At 45.1% G+C, this 15,607-nt stretch overlaps 2 long non-coding RNA genes across 3 annotated transcripts; both read right to left on the bottom strand.

Moving 5' to 3' along the window:
* Nucleotides 1-1,119: 1,119 nt before the first annotated feature.
* On the bottom strand, nucleotides 1,120-6,089 carry LOC143834522 (uncharacterized). 2 transcript variants are annotated; one of them, XR_013229794.1, is made up of 3 exons: nucleotides 5,955-6,089; nucleotides 4,899-5,012; nucleotides 1,120-2,425 (listed from the first exon to the last, which is right to left on the bottom strand). It is a non-coding gene; the product is annotated as an uncharacterized LOC143834522 (long non-coding RNA). The 2 variants fall into 2 exon arrangements; XR_013229793.1 differs by lacking the exon at nucleotides 5,955-6,089 and adding an exon at nucleotides 5,666-5,832 and having other exon boundaries at nucleotides 1,121-2,425.
* Nucleotides 6,090-9,464: 3,375 nt separating this feature from the next.
* Nucleotides 9,465-14,232, bottom strand: LOC143834523 (uncharacterized). The gene is made up of 3 exons (XR_013229795.1): nucleotides 14,052-14,232; nucleotides 11,440-11,556; nucleotides 9,465-9,905 (listed from the first exon to the last, which is right to left on the bottom strand). It is a non-coding gene; the product is annotated as an uncharacterized LOC143834523 (long non-coding RNA).
* Nucleotides 14,233-15,607: the final 1,375 nt, after the last annotated feature.

Here is a 15,607-nt window from a genome sequence, read left to right on the forward strand (position 1 = left end):
CTCAACTTCTGTTGGCCTTGGATTTTTTTTTGTGCCTTCTTCGTCCCCCCCCCCTCAAGAAAAGAAAAGATTTTTTTCCTCCCTCCTCTGACTTCTTCCCTCCTCTCCCCCCCTCAAGAAAACAAAGAGTCTCCATTTGCCCCCCCCTCTTCTGAGCCTCCCCAACCACGTGCAGAAGACATTCCAGTTTCAATGGGGAGGGGGGGGAAGAGGAAGACTCGAGTTCAAAGCGATCTGAATTCAACAGGATTGACAATGGAATAAAAAAAGTAAGTGCAGACTCTGCCCTGGGCCTAGTATGCCCACACAGGATAATGCAATTTCAATGTGCTTTGGCAGCTGGATTTTCCTGTGCGGAACAAGAAAATCCACTTCGAAAGTGCATTGAAAGTGCATTATCTATTGTGTGCAGACTAGGTCCTGATTGTATGCAATCCTGATTTTAAAAAGAACTCAATCCTCAGCCTGGCCTCCCCTCATAGTATGGGTTGAGGCTGCTAGGACTGCTAGGCCTCCCACCAGCAATCCCACTTGCCCATCGTGGCTCTGAGTAGCAGCATCAGGAAACAAACAAACAAACAAATCCTGGCAACTTCAGCTGCATTGCTAGACGGCGTTCAGGTTTTTCTTGGCAATGATGTAGAGACACAGCCCATGCTGAGAGCTCCAGGGCCCTGCCACTCATGTCCCCACCCCCACCCCTGCCATTGGTTACCACACTTGGCCTGGAAACTCATAATGGTGCTCTGAATGAGGAATGTGCCATGGAAACAGCTGTCAGCCCTGCTGCAGGTATAGTACACAGACAGCTGCCATGACGATTGGGCTTCCCATTTTCCAGAATGTGACATGCTCGGAAGTTTGTCCTTGGGAGAGGGTTCTCGGGTGTGCTTGTGTGTGTGTGGTTGCATGTGTAATGCTGAGTCCATTAGAGTGTGGACTCTAATTCAGCCACACTCTAACAAACTGAGGCAAAGACATTGAGCTTTGCTAGAAATATTTTACTATAACTGTAGAAGGTGCACCTCTCTGAAACAGAAATGTTTCTGCCTTTATCTTTTAATTAATAGAATCATAGAATCATAGAAATAGAGTTGGAAGGGGCCATACAGGCCATCTAATCCAACCCCTGCTCAGCGCAGGATCAGCCCTAAGCATTCTAAAGCATCCAAGAAAAGTGTGCATCCAGCCTTTGCTTGAAGACTGCCAGTGAGGGGGAGCTCACCACCTCCTTAGGCAGCCTATTCCACTGCTGAACTACTCTGACTGTGAAAATTTTTTTCCTGATATCTAGCCTATATCTTTGTATGTGTAGTTTAAACCCATTACTGCGTGTCCTCTCCTCTGCAGCCAACGGAAACAGCATCCTGCCCTCCTCCAAGTGACAACCTTTCAAATACTTAAAGAGGGCTATCATGTCCCCTCTCAACCTCCTTTTCTCCAGGCTGAACATTCCCAAGTCCCTCAGCCTATCTTCATAGGTCCCTTGAAGCATAATTCCCTTCTATCCCTCCCCCACAAAAGAAACACCCACAAAGCATTCTGAGGATGAAGAAAGGCGGTTCGTGTGTGTGTCATGGGCGAGATTTCTGTGGTTCCGCGTGTTTGTGATCAAGTGTTTCTTGGATGCGAAGGTCACATGAGGCAGGAAGACTGAGAAAAGGAACATTCAACAAGAAATCCAGCAACGTTTCCCTTGGTGTGTGTGTGAGAGAGGGGTGCACTTATGGAGGGCATAAGCACTTTAGCATCTCCAAACCTTTGGCACAGGCACAGACACAATGCGCTTCTAAAACACCTTTAGTATGGAGTGATCTTTCTACAGTGATCTTTCTACAGTGGGTGGGTGGCAAAATTAAGGAGAAAAATTCTCCTTATTCCACCACAGATGCCCTGGCCCAAAAGACAATGTCCTTTATCATTATTATTAGTCTAAATGAGTTAAATTATTAGTTTAAATTATATATAATTTAAAAATAGTTTTAATATATTCTTTAAAAGGAGCTAGCAAGCCAAGTGGAGGTTGTATTATTAAGGGAACAAGCTTAAGCAGGCCTACTCAGAAATAAGACCTAGCTTATTTGATGGGGGCTTGCTTTCAGGCCAGTATTCTTAGGATTACAGGCTTTGACGTCAGCTGAGGAATGTCCGTTCTTTTACAGCTGTCTTCACCCCCATGTTTCAATCTGTAATAGTATTTTCGTCTTCACCTGTGCTTCCACATTTGCTTATCTGTAGAGCTGCAGAAGTTGGCATTGTCTTCCCCCATGCTTCCAAATGAGCTACATTTTAGAGTTGCAGAAGTCGGAATGGTTACAGCAATGATGTTCGAACGCATAACCAGACTTTTGAGAGGTTAGTCGGACTCCGCACTTCTTGAATATGCGGTTAGCACAGCTCTTGTTCATTGCTACCAGTTGAGAGCCTGGATTGCAGAGAACAAAACATGTTGTATTACCATTCATATTAAAGACCCATTCATTGTGGGGAAATATTAGGGAAACTATGCCAGTTTGGTGTAGTGGTTAGGAGTGCGGACTTCTAATCTGGCATGCCGGGTTCGATTCTGCGCTCCCCCACATGCAGCCAGCTGGGTGACCTTGGGCTTGCCACGGCACTGATAAAACTGTTCTGACCGGGCAATGATATCAGCGCTCTCTCAGCCTCACCCACCCCACAGGGTGTCTGTTGTGGGGAGAGGAATGGGAAGGCAACTGTAAGCCACTTTGAGCCTCCTTCGGGTAGAGAAAAGTGGCATATAAGAACCAAGTCTTCATCATCATCATCATCATCATCATCATCATCATCATCATCATCATCATCATCATCATCATCATGCAGGATCTTGTTGGAGAAGGGCTGACTCACCTAGTGCAGCTCTTTCCAACCTTTTGACCATGCAGGAACCTCTTAAATATATTTCAGGCATTGAGAAATCCCAGAAGTGGTGACAGTAGTTAAAATGCAGGAGTCAGCCAATCAGTCAGTCAGTCAGTCAGTCAGTCAGTCAGTCAGTCAGTCAGTCAGTCAGTCAGTCAGGCAATCAATCAATCACCAAGCAGTGATATCAGGGCTCTCTCAGCCTCACCCACCTCACAGGGTGTCTGTTGTGGGGAGAGGAAAGGGAAGGCGACTGTAAGCCACCTTGAGCCTCCTTCGGGTAGGGAAAAGTGGCATATAAAAACCAACTCTTCTTCTTCTTCTTCAATCAGCACGGCTTTCTCAATATTTCCTGACTAGCCTCTGCTTTAAGTCCAATGGAAGAGCTCTGTATTGAAGGCCCTGTGGAACTTGGTAGGCTCCATAAGGGCACTGATCTCCCCAGGGAGCTCATTGCACCAGGTGGGGGACAGAGCCAAGATGCTCTCACTCTGCCTGAGGCCAGACAAACCTCTTTGAGGCCAGGGATCCTCAGCCAGTCGGCACTGACTGAGCATAATGCTCTCTGGAGAACATATTCAGAGAGGCGGCCCCTCAGGGACAGTTTCCATTGTGGAGAAAGTAACTTGAACTGTGAAGCAGCAGGGGAAGTGGGCCCAGGGATACCAGCAGCCATCTGGAATTCTGGGAAAGGCCGCATCACCCCTGCAGAGTTCACACGTGAGCCGAAGTTCTCCCTGCCCTTGAAGGCTTGTGGAGATATAAACATCTGAATATCAGCTGACAGATAATGTACATAGACTATACATAGCCCCCAACCCTCAAACTCACTGCCACCCCTTTTCCTATGTAGGAATTACACACTGAGGAAACCAGGGCTCCCTCCTTCCTTCACCTGCTCTAGCATTGTATGGCTTTGCATTGTGTCTGTGTTTCCCACTACCCAGCTTCTGGTTTCCATAGGGATTCTTACTGCCCTTGCACTCCACTGGAGGAGTAGCCAGTGGAGGTCTATGTAGTACAGGGAACTGCCAGCTTTAGCCATGAGAAAACGTATTTTTACTAAAAATTTCCACACATATGCCCTCAGGACAGAAACAGATTGAGCAAGAAAAGGGTAAACAAAAGAAAAGGGTAAACAAGTAGTTCCTATGCCCTTCGCTCTGTACATACCATAGCTGATCTTATTCTAAAGTAAGCTCTTTAACTTAGAAATCACATTGTTTTAAAAACATCCCATTTACTTCATTTGTGTGTTCAAGGCAGCCTGCCTCCTCCACATAGCAATGCCCACTGTTAGCAGAAGCTCAGGTGTAAAAGCTTCTTCCTCCCAGATGGAATCAGCAGGGGGTTTGATTTATCTCTGTTTGCCCATTCCCGGGAGGGTCCAAAATGCCTTTCCTGAAACCTCCTGAAAGAGACTTTCTGTTTGTTTATATTTGCAGCTGCTTTTTAAATGTGTAAGAGCCATATTGGGTGGGGGTTGCTGAAAGGAAGGGAGTCCTGCAGGATTGGCCAAGCAAAATCCATATGGTGTACTCTGACTGGCAGTGGTTCTCCAGGGTCTCAGAAAAGTTATTCTGTACCACCTTTTTATCTGGAGGTTCCAGGGATTGAACCTGGGACCTTCTGAGTACAAGGCAGATGCTCTATCCCTGAACTTCTGTCTTTGTCACAATGACTGAAGATAGGGGCAGGCAATGGCATTGCTCTTGACTTAGGATCTAGAATCCCCTACCTTACATACATGCCAGATGATAAACAAACAAACAAATAAATAACCCTCATATCACCCAATGCAGGACCTCTGTCAAGAAAAAGGAGGAGGAGGAGGAGAAGGAGGAGGAGAAGGAGAAGGAGAAGGAGAAGGAGAAGGAGAAGGAGAAGGAGAAGGAGAAGGAGAAGGAGAAGGAGAAGGAGAAGGAGAAGGAGAAGGAGAAGGAGAAGGAGAAGGAGAAGGAGAAGGAGAAGGAGAAGAAATACCCCGGTCCCCAGTCAACACTTTTATATGCCCTTACCTTTATATTTATAAGTGGTTAAGCAGATCCCATTTGGCATGTCGCATGTCACAGAAGTACCACATTTTTCATTGGGGTTGTCATTATAACAGTAGTGGCATGATATCGCATCTCCTAAAAGAGAAAAGGAATTATTTTTTCATTGTTCCTTATATACAGCTGAATGGTCACCAAACTGACTGTCACTGCTTTAAATGTTCACTGGGATTCAATGAGAAGAGAAAAAGAGCTGGTTTGTATAACCTGCTTTTCACTACCAAAGCTGTGCTCCCCACAGCTGCCCTTTGGCCTGTGTCCTCTACTAACAGGAATCTGATGGAACAAAGAAAGACCTTTCCCCCCAGTGTTGTCTGTAATTAACAGGATATCTTGCCAGATCAATAGCAGGCTTTAGGCTAGATTCAAGTAGGAAGCCGTGTTAGTCTGCAGTAGCACCACAAAATAAGAGTCCAATAGCACCTTTAAGACCAACAAAAATATATTCAAGACAGGAGCTTTTGAGTGCATGCACTCTTCCCCGGACTAATGAACAGCCATCATACCTGTGTAGACATAGGTAAAAGCAAATTATGCTAAATTAGTAAACTGTGTCATAATATCCAAATTAAGCCATATGATGCCATATGTTTAGACTAGTTACCATAACCAATGTCCCTAGTGTCAGTATACTCTCACTGCCCCTGGAACTTTTATGGGGGTCAAATAGGTGAAGAGTACCAGTGTGCTAGGAAATGCCTTTCTTCTTACCTTGTGTAAGTGGGACTTACCTCCTTGTCCAAGGCAAAGGAAAACACAAATAGCAAGCAGCAAAGTTTGAGCCATAAGTGGCTCCTGAAGGGAAATGGACCTTATCAATGCTTTCTTTTTAATCTCCAGTTAAAGCTGAGGTTAAGTTAGGCAGCTCAGGGGTGCTCATCGAGATGTTTCAAGCGCTGCTCACCAATGGTAGTTCAACTGAAGCTATGGAGCAAGCTGCTCATATCAGGATATCTGTTATATAAGGCTGGATGGCTCCTGTGGTCACCTGGTCCAATGAGAATCAAATGCTCCACTAACCTTATATTTGATGATTTTCCCTAAGGAAGTGATGCAGAGCAGCAGATACCTGACCCATGCACCAACAAACATTGCTTAAAATAATCATATGGCATCATGTTATCCCTAGCTCCATGCCATATATCATAGTAAAAGGAGAACTGAAACCCCAAGAGCTTGTCTTTTGCATTGCAGTTCTTCCATTCACTTTTGTCTCCTCCCCCCTGGTTTCCCCTCACTGGGCTCTCAGCCAGCTGTTCCCAGGGGAAGGAGAGTGTCCTTCATGATGCAATTACATGTCTGTGATGTTATGACTGGCTTCTTATTTAATTTATTTTTGTATTCATATACCGCTCTCCCCTAAGGCTCAGGGTGGTTTACATACGATGTAGAAAACAGTACATGGAACTTAGTTGTTCATAACAATGATGATATTAACATTAAAACTATAACAGAGGTAACAGATTATAACAGTGCAAACAGGTCCAGAGCAGAATGTATGAGTGAATTTCTGGGAGGGAGGGAGCAGGGGCCCTGTAGATGTTAGTCTCATCCAAATGCCTGGTGGAAGAGCTCCCGTCTGCAAGCCCTGCGGAACTGTTTTAGCTCCGTCAGCACCCTAATATCCTCCAGGAGCTCATTCCACCAGGTGGGGGCCAGGACAGAGTAGGCTCTAGCCTTGGTTGAGCCAAGGATCATTAGCCGGTTGGTGGAAGCAGAATGTAAAGCTCTTTGAGGGGCATAGGCAGGGAGGTAGTCCCTCAGGTACACTGGTCTCTGACTGCGTATGGCCTTAAAGGTAATTGCCAGAAACTTTAGCCTTCAAGTGACAACCACTGTAGTTGATAGAGAATGGGCCGGATGTGGGCCCTCCATGGTGTTGCTGTGAGGACCCTGGCCCCTATGTTTTGGACCAACTGTAGTTTCCAGATCAAGGCTAAGGGCAGGCATGCATAGAGTGAGTTACAGAAATCCAGTCTAGAGATGACTGTTGCCTGGATCACTGTGCCTAGGTGTTCTGGGACCATGTAAGGCGCTAGTAGCTTGGCTTGGCAGAGGTGGTAGAATGCCAGCTGCACTACTTTGTGACTTGGACTTCCATTGTTTAGGATGCTTAGGGCTGATCCTGCATTGAGCAGGGGGTTGGACTCGATAGCCTGTATGGCCCATTCCAACTCTATGATTCTATGATTCTATGATTGTAAGGGAAGCATCCAGGATCACACTCAGGTTCCTGGCAGAGTGAGCCGTAGAGAGCTGCACACCATCCAGGGTGGGCAGATGCGTTTCCTCGCATGGGCCCTTCCTACCCAGCCGCAGGATCTACATCTTTGAAGGATTGAGCTTCAGATGACTCTGCTTTAGCCATCTCATCACTGCTTTCAAGCAGCTGGCTAATGTTCCTGTGGAAGAGTCAGGGCAGCCATCCATCAGGAGGAAGAGCTGGGTGTCATCTGCATTTTGATGACAACCCAGCCTGAACTTCCAGCAAGGCGGTGAGCTAAGAGCTCGTAATCAACTGTGCTGAACGCTGCTGAGAGGTCTAGTAATATCAGTAGCGCCGACCCGCCTTGGTCTAACTGGTGATGGAGGTCATCTGTCAGGGCAACTAGTGCTGTCTCTAACCCATAGCAAGGCCGGAAACCAGACTGAGGGGTCTAGGACCGAAGCTTCTTCCAGGAATGTCATAAATTGATTTGTAACAGCCTTTCTGGCTATTCTTCGAAGATAAAAATCCTTCTGTTGTGGGAACAGCAAATGGTGGGAAATTGAAACTTTGATGGGAGGTAAGGGGGTGCTTAAATTAGGGGAATTAGTAGAAACTGGCACAACATTATATATAAGTATTTGCATTCTTTAACTATATAAAGAAAAAAAAATACTGCCTGGCAATTGGCAGGTCTAATGGATATTCAAGGAGCAGCTCATGAGACTATTTTAAAAGTTGGCAGCCCTGCTAGGAAAGAAACAAAATGTACTTTCAGGTAAGAAGAGTTAGCATTGAAGCAAGACAGATCTAGAACGTCCCTTATGGGCAATCAAAGGACCATATAATTAATTCAAAGTTTTCCTATTCATCTGTTCATAACACCCCAAATAGCCCGAGGCAAGCTCTGATCATGCTATTTCTATTTCTAAATGTATAATAATATTACTTCTGGGAAGAAAATGATGTATTTGCTGTACATATGTGTGCTTCATTTAAAAATCAGCAATTGGGGCTCCGCAGCTTAGAAGGTTCAGTCCCTCCTACCTGCCCACCTCCCTGTGGGAGTAGCATGTCCAAAGCCAGGCTCCTGCCAAAGATCATCATGCACCTGCAGGTTATATTGGAACAGACTGTAAGGATAATACGATTTATGAGAATGCATGAGTGCACCTTTACAAGTGTCTCCCGTACCGGAGGGAGGATATTAAATAGGAGGAGCAGTTTAATGTTGGCAATTCTAGCTGTCTCTAGGAGCTCTACGCCCCCTGGAGCAGCAATTGGGGGATCGTTTTGGCTTGCAGTGGGAAAGAGAAAATCCCACTCTAGTGATGGACGTGTCTTCTTGTAGCAGAACATTTCCCATGGAATCCAATGTCCGGGATTCCAGTCGCAGAGGACCCGTTCTCCTGGCGGGGATAGTGTCCAAGTGAAGCAGCCGGATGGCTAGAGGGTCAGGCTACTTACCATGCAGGGCCAACCCTTTGGATGAGGGCGGGGGGCACAATTATAAATGGCTGTGGACATATGCCAAAAGAATGAGCTGAGTCTTCACTGGCAAAACTGCCACCCTGCTAACTACCCTATATACTCGTGTATAAGCCTAGTTTTTCAGCTCCTTTTTGCACACTGAAAAAGCCCTCTTCGGCTTATACTGCTCTATCAAAAAGCAAAATTCAGTACTATTACGAGGGAATATTTAAACTAGCCTGTTGAACTACCCCAAACAGGCTGACAAACAGATGAGCAGTCACAAAAATGCGGCTCCCATTTCTTATTTGTTGATCACGATATGAGCAGAAGCACAGCTGAGGAAGAACACACCAGCCATTTTACCTTTAAAACCGTTCTGAGCCTTTGGGGAGGGCGGTATATAAATATGAATGAATGAATGAATGAATGAATGAATGAATGAATGAATGAATGAATGAATGAATGAATGAATGAAATAACTGCATACACTCTATTTGTGACAGTTACAGTGGACACAATGACTGATTAAATATCATAAATTTCACAAAGGGACGCCATTAATTTCTTTAAAACCATTTGAATCCCTCAATATGGACAATTAGTATCTCAAAATGATCAAGTTGTAATATCTCATTTTAAGAGCGGATCAGTGTTGTTGATAAATCTCTTACCAAAGGCACAGCTTTTATTCTGAAGTTTCATTTCTCGAAAACAGCAAATCTACAGATATTTCCCAACCTGGAGTTGGTAACCGTAAACTTTAACTGATGCAGAGAAGGCCCATATTCTGACTCTGGGATTAAGATTACCCTTGCTAGCTGTTACCTAGTAAGCACTGGACAGACCATGCATAAATTAGGTTTAACTTTAATATCAAAAACAATAAGAAATCATGAATGGGATGCAACAGAGCATTTAACATGACAGTCGGCAGTTGCTGAAATCAGGGTAAGCTTGATTTTTGAACATCTTTACTGCAAGCCGGAGCACAAGGGCAACAATAAAAACTAAAAAAAATAACAAAAACAATCCAACAGCTAAATCAAGGTTCCAATGTCTGATTAATTGTCAATGCTGAGTCCAGACCCAGCTGGATCAGAGATGCCAGGCCTCTTCTGTCTGACCTCATTCACCCTTTGAAATAAATGAAACGTCGTCGTTGCACATATCAGCATGATCACAGCAGGTGTACATAAACCAGTCTTCTTCAGCCCACTTAGATTTTATTCTGACTCCACAATGCGGGAATTTGTTATGAGCACAGTATCTGTATCTTCTCACCCCATGACCACCTGGATGAGGGAGAAAGGCATATTTTAGGTTTCCATTAAGCAGTGAACATTATGACAAAGAGAATTATGGTTCTATAATTATGACAAAGAGAAAGAGTATTAGGACTGGGCGATCCAACATCCGGGGTGTGTTTTTACCGTCATTTCGTCTGCCCTTATGAAATTTGTGTGTAGCCATGTAAGTAATGTGATTTTGACAGTGCAGCCAAATAGCAGCTCCAAGGGCCATGAAACAGGAGGAAGGGGAAAGCTGCAGCAATTTCTTCTTGTCTGCTCACGTTGCAAAAAAAAAGAAAAAAGAAAAAAAAGAAAGAGCCAATGTGCTTCTGGAAGACACAAAACTCCCACGGCAGATGTGATGCAAAGCACTCCAATGGACATGAAATCTTCATAATGTGTTGCTACAGCCTGAGAGGTCCCAGAGGATCAACATGGGTTCATTCCCCTCATCTCCTCTCATTAAATATCAAACTGACTGACGCTTTGGGTACAAAACTGATCCTGAAACCAGATTGGAGTGTTGTGGAGATAATTGTTGGCAGAGTTTAAATAAGGAAGAGAGTAAAGCACCGAGCTGCTTAAAAGGATAAAATAATTTTCTTTCGAAGAGAAACAACTTTATATATAGAAAGAGGAGAGAGGAAGAGAGACTCTAACTGTTCTGTTGTCTTCATTCCTTCTGACTGTTCTGGAGGCAAGCAGGAAGAGCAGGAAGTCTCCAATTGAGCCAATCAAGACACAGAAGAGATTATTTGACAGATATCAGAAAATTCCTGACCTAAATATACTAACTGCATATCTCCTCCAATGCCCCCTGCAGGACATTCCCCATTTTCGGTGAATGCTGGCAGGGGCTTATGGGAATTGTAGTCCATGGACGTCTGGAGGGCCACAGTTTGACTACCCCTGGTATAGATTGTGCATTTCCCAACCACCATCTGTTTCATCCAGCCACCCCATGCTTCAAAGGAAGGCGAATGAGTGCCTGAAAAATGACTGGACCTCAAGGTGGCTTAGTAAGAAGACTCAGAGCCCCATCTACTTTGAGGCAGTTGCAAGTCACCTGCTTATGTTCAGCTCAGTTGTTGACCCTCCTCTTGATGAAGTTACCCATATAAGGAGAGCAAGGAACCCACCAATGTTGGTAAAGTGCAATTATGTAGAATCATAGAGTTGGAAGGGGCCATACAGGCCATCTAGTCCAACCCCCTGATCAATGCAGGATCAGCCCTAAGCATCCTAAAGCACCCCCTTTTAACACCCATCAGGTGCCCCTTTTAGCACCCATCAGGCAAGATACCTGGAAGTGATCCTATCGAATGTGCTTAGAAGTAGCTAAATAAACACCCAACAAGATCTATATATAGTGACCAATGTCTAATTTGATAGTGGGAAGAAACCAAGCACCTGGCACTGCTCTATCACCTGTCCGATGGCCAAAGGTAAGAGTAGCCCTGCCTTCCCTTCATCTTCTTAGATCAGGTATCAGAGGCGGGCCCAAAAAGCATGAATGCATTTTGCCCAGATTCCTTACCTTTGATTGCAAGAAAGATGGCACACATCCCATTTTCGATTTCACATGTTGTCGGCTCACGATCACATAGCTCATATGGGTTTGTGCTATAGCACTGGTAGCATTGGATGGCATCCACTACATGAGAGAGAGAATTTGTTTAGCAAACAAATCCCACAGTGAAAATGATTCACCAGAACTTTTGAACTGACTGGGATACGGTTTGCTAAACCGTCTTCATGGGTCACCCTTACACTCTCAGTATAAAACAAGAGCTGTGGGGAGGAAATCAGACTGTGTAACAGTACAGTAGATGGGGTGACATGAATTGCCCTGAGCCAGTTTTCTGAGGTAAACTGCTACATCATGGGAGGTGTTTTGCCTTCTTGAGGGATATAGGATGCCTGTTTTTCCTCATGAGGCTGTTTTGAGGAGATTCATGGAGGTCACCTCACAAACACAGACTGAGGGGAAGGGCAATTCATGGCCCCAGTTCAAATTCCTTCTGGTCAAATAAAACCTGTTGGAAATCTCTTTGTAAATCTTTCAACATCAGCAAATGGAGAAATCGCGGTGGTGGCTGAGCTGAGAAAGATTGCGCTAGAAAGACGTTTGGAGTAGAGGTTCCAGGTGTGGGAAGGCTTGGAGCCAAGAAACTGCATCTAGAAGAGACTTCCCACCCTAATGCTAGCTCCCTAGACTCTGTTGATCACTTCTACCATACCTGTCATTCAGCTCCCTCATTCTGTGTACACTGGATAATTCATTTTCATTGCACTTTAGAAGGTGATTTTCCTGTTTCACACAAGGAAATCTAGCTGCAAAAGCACAAAGCACATTTTCCAGTGTGTGTGGAATGAGCCCATATACACAATATTATTTGGCATGTAACATGGAACACGGTTGCATGGGCAGTATTGCAGCATCTCATTGACCGTTTATGCACTGGAGGTTTCATGCCGTGCTGCTGGCTGGAGTTTTAGTCCTGGCAGGTTGTCCCACCTCTTCCTGCACCCACATGGGAGAGCATTTGGTTTGGTGCACCTCATCTACCCCCGATTTGTGCTCCTGTGCAGGAGCTGGGGCAGTGAAGTTCCCAGTGCATAAACGGTCATTACCTTGGTTGCCATCTAGGAAGAAAAAATAGCTATGTATATTGCTTTCTACCTATTTAACATGTGTTGTGTGTTTGGGGGTGTGTGTGTTTACTTTCAAGGCTCTACACTTTTGGTGTCTATCCGGCTACCAGAAAGGCCATCTGTAATCCTAATTGACACAGCAACTTCACCCTCCACGGAATATACTTCAACTCAAAACAAGACAGCTCCACGGAGGAACCTGCAATGAAACCAACTAGAAATAGTAAAAGTGGAAACCAAGAACATTTTAATTTTGTGTGTGTCAGTGCACATCCCTGCCTCTAAAGGGTTAATTTCTGACAGCATCGGTGTACTTGAGAGACAGGCTAAGAAGGGGCAAGTGGGAGACACCAAAATGGAGAGGAGAGAAAGCTCTCAAAATAAGAAAAGGGTTGAATTCCGGGGAAGGGAACAGATGTGTTCTAAAGAAGAGCTCAAGGGCAGGTTGAGAGGGAATTTGGGGAAAGGACCACACTCTAAGTGGTGAGAGGGGAACAATCTTCTGGGGAAAGAAGAATTTCTAGCCCAGGTTCTAAAAGAGGAGAATAAGTAAGTGTGGAAACGGGCTTAGTCAGGGAGATTGTGTCAAAGGAGGGCCTTTCTCTAGTCAGGAGGGAAACTTCATATACCTGAGGGGGAAAGTGTTCCAGACCCATAGGGGATTACTTCAAGACTGTGAAGTTTCCCCATAGTAACAAAGTACACCTGCCTCTTTAAAACCTAACACTCAAGACAAGTGGAGTAAACCTCACACTTGATGATTACATAATTGTTATCTCAAAAACACCAAGGAATGTAATAAAGTTCTGTTTTTTATGGTTAAACTCTTCTAGATGCAGTAAAATGATATGCCAGAGGGAAGGGAGCACCTACATTCCCAAAGTTGATTCCACTATCTTTTTTTGTTATAAGGGAGTAGGGTGGGGCAATTTGAAAAGAGATGACAAACAAAACACTTTGCCAGGCTGACCTGCAGGAAGAAAACAAAGGTTAACCAACTTCTCCTGCCATTAAAGCTACTCTCCAGGCTACAGAGATCAGTTCCCCTGGAGAAAATGGCCATTCTGGAGGGTGGACTCTATGGCATTATACTCCATTATTAAATCTCTCCTGACCCCTGAGGCTCTATCCTCAAAATCTCCAGGTATTTCCCGGCCTGGAGCTGGCAGCCCTACGGTTGCTATTCATATCCATGGCACCCATCATAGAGTTGAAAGGGACCACCAAGGTCATCTAGTCCAACCCCATGCATAGTACAAGAACTCACAACTACTATTTGGGAGGAAGGAGGATATTCTTGATCTGTCGCTTATTGTGGGTGTACTGCATCGTACTGTCATCATGGTGACCTTTGCCAACAGGAAACCCAGGAAAAACAATGTGTTTCATCAGGAAAAAAAATACACTTGACCCCATCATCACATACAATCCACAACAAAGAGCACCCATGCAAGAAAGGTTTCTCTCTGCTTACTTCATGTAAATGGGACTTACCTCCTGAGGTGACTGAGAGGAAGATACAGACTGCAAGTAGCCAAGCATCAGCCATTAGGAAGAATCCACACTGCATTGAGTACTTCTTTGGCACCGAGAGGCTCATTTGACCTGTTGTCAGTACACAGCTGGGTTTTTATATCTTGAGCTATATCACTCAGACAAGCCAAGCTGTTCCAAGTAGCTAAACACATCTTGCTCAAATAGAGGAGCCAGGCTGGGTACACCAATCATGTAATGCCGGAAGAGTGCCGATTCTGCAGGGACTTACTGCTGTAATGGCCATGGGGGGGGGGGTGGCATTCCAGAACAGCAGAAATCCCTTTGACTTGGCTGGTTCTCACTTCTTGAAGATAAACTCACAACGCTCTCTGTTCAGACGTGGCTGAAGTTAGACTTAAGCCGGCAATTCTAGTGTCTCTCATTTTTAAAAGGGTGGTTAAGAGAGACCCCCTTCTAATCCCCTTCTAATCCGGCAAACCGTGTTTGATTCCCTGCTCCTCCACATGCAGCCAGCTGGGTGAGCTTGAGCTCATCACAGTCTTGATAGTGCTGTACTGATGGCAGCAGTCCTGTCAGAGCTCCCTCAGCCTCATCTACCTCGCAGAGGTAGGGGAGAGGAAGGGAATACGATTCAAGCTGCTGGGTAGTGAAAAGCAGAGGAGAAAAACCAACTCTTCTTCTGCTCATAACCTAAAGCAGGGGTAGTCAACCTGTGGACCTCCAGATATTCATGGACTACAATTCCCATGAGCCCCTGCCAGCAAAGCATTGTAGTCCATGAACATCTGGAGGACCACAGGTTGACTACCCCTGACCTAAAGCATATACGGGGGGGGGGGGGATTGCCAAGTCCAGGGCTTCAGGTGGGGCTTCCTATTGCCAGCCCTTTCCCTGCTCCTGCTCCCAACTGCAGTGTGCAGAGGTAGTGGGAGGGTGGCAGAAAGGAAGCTCACCTGGGCCCCTCCCTCCAAATCTAGAACCAGCTCTAACTTTGCGTATCAATGTCTCCCTTGTGAGTAACATGCATTTGATGGAGAGCTCCAGTCCACAAAATCTTAGCCTGTGAGCCTTATGACCAACTGTTTGTTTGTTTGTTTTTTTGTCCCAGCATGGCTGACTACCTGAAATGCAGCTATCCCCACTATAATTATAAGAGTTACCACACGTGGTAGTGGTCACAGGCACTTGAAGGATTTTAGAAGACAGAGAAACTCGTTCTTAAGTTTTTTGACTACCTGACACAGCGATTGTATGTTAGCATCTGAGCCTCCACAGAGTTTAAATCCAGCAGTCACCTTAACAAGTGGTAAAATTTCACCCAGCTATCAAGCTGTGGTGACGTCTTGTTCCTTTATTGCAGGGGGAACAGTTTGGATAATTGCTTGAAAGCTATTTTTAGGGTGTTTTGTAGCTGAACAGTAGTATTTGAAGTGGGAACTCACCACACTCTCTCCTGTCTATCAGCTCTTTTTGTGTGTCGTAGACTTTAGACACATCCACACTTTTTGACAACAGTAACAGGTTTAAAGACATGGCCAACTCTATAGAAGATT

This window comes from Paroedura picta, chromosome 3, assembly GCF_049243985.1.
Source record: "Paroedura picta isolate Pp20150507F chromosome 3, Ppicta_v3.0, whole genome shotgun sequence".
NCBI lineage: Eukaryota > Metazoa > Chordata > Lepidosauria > Squamata > Gekkonidae > Paroedura > Paroedura picta.